Source organism: Triticum urartu, chromosome 7A (genome assembly GCF_056163025.1).
Source record: "Triticum urartu cultivar PI428250 chromosome 7A, HENAU_Tu73, whole genome shotgun sequence".
Classification (NCBI taxonomy): Eukaryota; Viridiplantae; Streptophyta; class Magnoliopsida; order Poales; family Poaceae; genus Triticum; species Triticum urartu.
Window position 1 is genome coordinate 699,122,195 of NC_141879.1, and position 7,226 is coordinate 699,129,420.

Sequence of the window (7,226 nt, forward strand, 5' to 3'; positions counted from 1 at the left end):
TTGTTGACATAGAAATTTGCAAAATACATACGGATCTGAATGTGGCAGACCCGCTGACTAAACTTCTCTCACAAGCAAAACATGATCACACCTTAGTACTCTTTGGGTGTTAATCACATAGCGATGTGATTTACATTACTGAATCTAGTAAACCCTTTGGGTGTTGGTCACATGAAGATGTGAACTAATCACATAAAGATGTGAACTATTAGTGTTAAATCACATGGTGATGTGAACTAGATTATTGACTCTAGTGCAAGTGGGAGACTGAAGGAAATATGCCCTAGAGGCAATAATAAAGTTATTATTTATTTCCTTATATCATGATAAATGTTTATTATTCATTCTAGAATTGTATTAACCGGAAACATAATACATGTGTGAATACATAGACAAACAGAGTGTCACTAGTATGCCTCTACTTGACTAGCTCGTTAATCAAAGATGGTTATGTTTCCTAACCATGGACAAAGAGTTGTTATTTGATTAACGGGATCACATCATTAGGTGAATGATCTGATTGACATGACCCATTCCATTAGCTTAGCACCCGATCGTTTAGTATGTTGCTATTGCTTTCTTCATGACTTATACATGTTCCTATGACTATGAGATTATGCAACTCCCGTTTGCCAGAGGAACACTTTGTGTGCTACCAAATGTCACAACGTAACTGGGTGATTATAAAGGAGCTCTACAGGTGTCTCCAAAGGTACATGTTGGGTTGGCGTATTTCGAGATTAGGATTTGTCACTCCGATTGTCGGAGAGGTATCTCTGGGCCCTCTCGGTAATGCACATCACTTAAGCATTGCAACTAATGAGTTAGTTGCGGGATGATGTATTACAGAACGAGTAAAGAGACTTGCCGGTAACGAGATTGAACTAGGTATAGGATACCGACGATCGAATCTCGGGCAAGTAACATACCGATGACAAAGGGAACAACGTATGTTGTTATGCGGTCTGACCGATAAAAGATCTTCGTAGAATATGTAGGAACCAATATGGGCATCCAGGTCCCGCTATTGGTTATTGACCGGAGACGTGTCTCGGTCATGTCTACATTGTTCTCGAACCCATAGGGTCCGCACGCTTAAGGTTACGATGACAGTTATATTATGAGTTTATGCATTTTGATGTACCGAAGGTTGTTCGGAGTCCCGGATGTGATCACGGACATGACGAGGAGTCTCAAAATGGTCGAGACATAAAGATTGATATATTGGAAGCCTATGTTTGGATATCGGAAGTGTTCCGGGAGAAATCGGGATTTTACCGGAGTACCGGGAGGTTACCGGAACCCCCCGGGAGGTATATGGGCCTTAGTGGGCCTTAGTGGAAAAGAGGAGAGGTGGCCAGAGATGGGCCACGCGCCCCTCCCCTCCTTGGTCCGAATAGGACAAGGAGAGGGGGCCGGCCCCCCTTCCTCCTCTCTCTCTCTCCTCCCCCCCCCTCCCCTCCGCGAATCCTATTCCAACTAGGAAAGGGGGGAGTCCTACTCCCGGAGGGAGTAGGACTCCTCCTGGCGCGCCCTATGATGGCCGGCCGGCCCCCTCCCTTGAGCCTTTATATACGGAGGCAGGGGCACCCCCTAGACACACAAGTTAATCCACGTGATCATATTCTTAGCCGTGTGCGGTGCCCCCTTCCACCATAGTCCTCGATAATATTGTAGCGGTGCTTAGGCGAAGCCCTGCGACAGTAGTACATCAAGATCGTCACCACGCCGTCGTGCTGACGGAACTCTTCCCCGACACTTTGCTGGATCGGAGTCCGGGGATCGTCATCGAGCTGAACGTGTGCTAGAACTCGGAGGTGCCGTAGTTTCGGTGCTTGATCGGTCGGGCCGTGAAGATGTACGACTACATCAACCAAGTTAACGCTTCCGTTGTCGATCTACAAGGGTACCTAGATCACACTCTCCCCTCTCGTTGCTATGCATCACCATGATCTTGCATGTGCGTAGGAATTTTTTTTGAAATTACTACGAAACCCAACACCTGTCGCGCCGTCCTCGCGTCGCCACCCCCGTCACGCCTCGGCCCGTCGCCGCCCCCGGCCGTCGCCTCGCTGTGAGCTCTCCCCCTCTAACCCCTCTCCCTCGCCCCCGGCGGCCACCATGGGCACCGCCCCTCCCCGAGCCCATACACACACACACAAGCATGATGAACACACACACACACATTTCCTTAAGTTAATTAGTATATACGTATTTTGTATGTTTAATTAGTTTAGATTTTTTAGATTATTATTTTTTCACTAGTATATATGTATGAATGCATGTTAGATGGATATAATTAGTGTTTAATTAGTATGGAATTTTTTATATAATGTTATTTTTTTGTTTTTTAATGGATGTATAGAAGTTATTTTTTCTGTTTTTAGTGTTAGATGCTTAATTAGTATGAAATAGCATATAGAATTTTGACATATGTAATGATAGCATAATTAGTGTTACATTTGCATATAGTATTTGTTGTCGACGATGCCCGGCCCGCATCCTCGCCGTCGACCCGTTCGCGAGGACGTCCTGCTTCAGAGGACCCATGTACGGGATTGGGCTCCGCCGGGCTGGCACTGGGAGGTGCTACCTTCAGGGGCGCGGCGCTTGGTGAGGAACCCGGCCCCGGGTCCCGTCGTCGACCCTCATCTCCTTTGGTGGCGTTCGCGTGGGCCACTTTCAGTGCGGAGGGAGCCGGCCCTGCTGGAGGTGGTACGTCGCCGTGTCAGGGAGGAGGACGAGCACATGCATCGCTACATGGCTGCTATGGACGTCAGGTTCTCCAATACCTGGCAGGTTCTTTGGGGAGATCACCCGAGCTATGATCCAGTGATGGTTCCTTCACTTTGGTTGTCCACCGCCTAGATTACTCTCTAGTATTCGATCTTTATTAGCTAGCTAGCTAGCTAGTGATGTATTCGATATATAATATTTGAGATGATTTATTCGAGATTATATATATTATTCGAGACGATGTATTCAAGATTATATCTATTATTCGAGACGACGCATTCGAGATTATATTCGATGATGCTTATTATGTACTATGATTGATTCAGCTTTTCCTTATTAATTGATTGCATCCATGCGTTGTAATTTGAATATATTTTTTGGATTAGTTAAATAAAACCTATGGCGGACAATACCGGCAGAGAGGGACAAGAGGCACTGTTCAATATCATAGGCAATCCTCGCGGGCCAGATGATGATCAGAATGAAGAAGATTATGACGGCTCCGAATATCTAAACAACACCGGGGAGGGTGATATGATATTCGATCGCGACGACCGAATTGATGAAGTCATGAACTATGAATATGATGAAGAAAATGTTGATCTTAAAACAACAAAGACCGGCGAGGAATATTTATATAAGCAGGCATCTGGTGATCATCACATGTTTTAAATGAATGAAGATATATATTAACGAATCGATCTTTCTTCTTTCAGCCATCCGAATCGGGCAAATCTTCAGGCAGCAGGTGAAGGAAATATGCCCTAGAGGCAACAATAATGTCATTATTTTATTTCCTTATATCATGATAAATGTTTATTATTCATGCTAGAATTGTATTATCCGGAAACATAATACTTGTGTGAATATATAGACAAACTAAACGTCACTAGTATGCCTCTACTTGACTAGCTCGTTAATCAAAGATGGTTATGTTTCCTAACCATAGACATGTGTTGTCATTTGATTAACGGGATCACATTATTAGGAGAATGATGTGATTGACATGACCCATTCCATTAGCTTAGCACCCGATCGTTTAGTATGTTGCTACTGCTTTCTTCATGACTTATACATGTTCCTATGACTATGAGATTATGCAACTCCCGTTTGCCGAAGGAACACTTTGTGTGCTACCAAACGTCACAATGTAACTAGGTGATTATAAAGGAGCTCTACAGGTGTCTCCAAAGGTAAATGTTGGGTTGGCGTATTTCGAGATTAGGATTTGTCACTCCGATTGTCGGAGAGGTATCTCTAGGCCCTCTCGGTAATGCACATCACATAAGCCTTGCAAGCATTGCAACTAATGAGTTAGTTGCGAGATGATGTATTACGAAACGAGTAAAGAGACTTGCCGGTAACGAGATTCAACTAGGTATTGAGATACCGATGATCGAATCTCGGACAAGTAAAATACCGATGGCAAAGGGAACAACATATGTTGTTATGCGGTCTGACCGATAAAGATCTTCGTAGAATATGTAGGAGCCAATATGAGCATCCAGGTTCCGCTATTGGTTATTGACCGGAGACGTGTCTCGGTCATGTCTACATTGTTCTCGAACCCGTAGGGTCCGCACGCTTAAAGTTTCGATGACAGTTATATTATGAGTTTATGAGTTTTGATGTACCGAAGTTAGTTTGGAGTCCCGGATGTGATCACGGACATAATGAGGAGTCTTGAAATGGTCGAGACATAAAGATTGATATATTGGACGGCTATATTCGGACACCGGAAGTGTTCCGGGTGATTTCGAAGAAAACCGGAGAGCCGGAGGGTTACCGGAACCCTACCGGGAGAAGTAATGGGCCATATGGGCCTTAGTGGAGAGAGAGAAGGGCAGCCAGGGTGGGCCACGCGCCTCGTCCCCCCTGGTCCGAATTGGACTAGGAGAGGGGGGGCGGCGCCCCCCTTTCCTTCTCCCTCCCCACTTCCTTCCCCCTCCTAATAGGAGTCCTACTCCTACTAGGAGGAGGACTCCTCCTGGCGCGCCAATAGGGGCCGGCTGGCCACCTCCCCTTGCTCCTTTATATACGGGGGCAGGGGGCACCCCTAGACACACAAGTTGATCCACGTGATCATATTCTTAGCCGGGTGCGGTGCCCCCTTCCACCATAATCCTCGATAATACTGTAGCGGTGCTTAGGCGAAGCCCTGCGATGGTAGTACATTAAGATCATCACCACGCCGTCATGCTGACGAAACTCTTCCCCAACACTTTGCTGGATCGGAGTCCGGGGATCGTCATCGAGCTGAACGTGTGCTAAAACTCGGAGGTGCCGTAGTTTCGGTGCTTGATCGGTCGGGCCGTGAAGACATACGACTACATCAACCGCGTTGTGCTAACGCTTCCGCTGTCGGTCTACAAGGGTACGTAGATCACACTCTCCCCTCTCGCTGCTATGCATCACCATGATCTTGCGTGTGCGTAGGAATTTTTTTGAAATTACTACGTTCCCCAACAGTGATATCAGAGCCTAGGTTTTATGTGTTGATGTTAGATGCACAAGTAGAACAAAAGAGAGTTGTGGGCGATATAAGTCATACTGCTTACCAGCATGTCATACTTTGGTTCGGCGGTATTGTTGGACGAAGCGGCCCGGACCGACATTACGCGTACGCTTACGTGAGACCGGTTCTCCCGACGTGCTTTGCACAAAGGTGGCTAGCGGGTGATAGTTTCTCCAACTTTAGTTGAACCGAGTGTGGCTACGCCCGGTCCTTGCGAAGGTTAAAACAGCACCAACTTGACAAACTATGGTTGTGGTTTTGATGCATAGGTAAGATTGGCTCTTGCTTAAGCCTGTAGCAGCCACGTAAAACTTGCAACAACAAAGCAGAGGACGTCTAACTTGTTTTTGCAGGGCATGTTGTGATGTGATATGGTCAAGACATAATGCTAAATTTTATTGTATGAGATGATCATGTTTTGTAACCAAGTTATCGGCAACTGGCAGGAGCCATATGGTTGTCGCTTTATTGTATGCAATGCAATTGCGCTGTAATGCTTTACTTTATCACTAAGCGGTAGCGATAGTCGTGGAAGCATAAGATTGGCGAGACGACAACGATGCTACGATGGTGATCAAGGTGTCGCGCCGGTGACGATGGTGATCACGACGGTGCTTCGAAGATGGAGATCACAAGCACAAGATGATGATGGCCATATCATATCACTTATATTGCTTGCATGTGATGTTTATCTTTTATGCATCTTATCTTGCTTTGATTGACGGTAGCATTTTAAGATGATCTCTCACTAATTATCAAGAAGTGTTCTCCCTGAGTATGCACCGTTGCGAAAGTTCTTCGTGCTGAGACACCACGTGATGATCGGGTGTGATAGGCTCTACGTTCAAATACAACGGGTGCAAAACAGTTGCACATGCAGAATACTCAGGTTATACTTGACGAGCCAAGCATATACAGATATGGCCTCGGAACACGGAGACCGAAAGGTCGAGCGTAAATCATATAGTAGATATGATCAACATAGCGATGTTCACCAATGAAACTACTCCATCTCACGTGATGATCGAACATGGTTTAGTTGATTTGGATCACATAATCACTTCGAGGATTAGAGGGATGTCTATCTAAGTGGGAGTTCTTTAGTAATATGATTAATTGAACCTAAATTTATCATGAACTTAGTACCTGATAGTATCTTGCTTGTTTATGTTTGATTGTAGATAGATGGCCCTTGTTGTTGTTCCGTTGAATTTTAATGCGTTCCTTGAGAAAGCAAAGTTGAAAGATGATGATAGCAATTACACGGACTGGGTCCGTAACTTGAGGATTATCCTCATTGCTGCACAGAAGAATTACGTCCTGGAAACACCGCTGGGTGCCAGGCCTGCTGTTGGAGCAACACCAGATGTTATGAACGCCTGGCAGAGCAAAGCTGATGACTACTCGATAGTTCAGTGTGCCATGCTTTACAGCTTAGAATCGGGACTTCAACGACGTTTTGAACGTCATGGAGCATATGAGATGTTCCGGGAGTTGAAGTTAATATTTCAAGCAAATGCCCGGATTGAGAGATATGAAGTCTCCAATAAGTTCTATAGCTGCAAGATGGAGGAGAACAGTTCTGTCAGTGAGCATATACTCAAAATGTCTGGGTATAATAATCACTTGATTCAATTGGGAGTTAATCTTCCAGATGATTGCGTCATTGACATAATTCTCCAATCACTGCCACCAAGCTACAAGAGCTTCGTGATGAACTATAATATGCAAGGGATGAATAAGACTATTCCCGAGCTCTTCGCAATGCTAAAAGTTGCGGAGGTAGAAATCAAAAAGGAGCATCAAGTGTTGATGGTCAATAAGACCACTAGTTTCAAGAAAAAGGGCAAAGGGAAGAAGAAGGGGAACTTCAAAAAGAACAGCAAGCAAGTTGCTACTCAAGAGAAGAAACCCAAACCTGGACCTAAGCCTGAAACTGAGTGCTTCTACTGCAAGCAGACTGGTCACTGGAAGC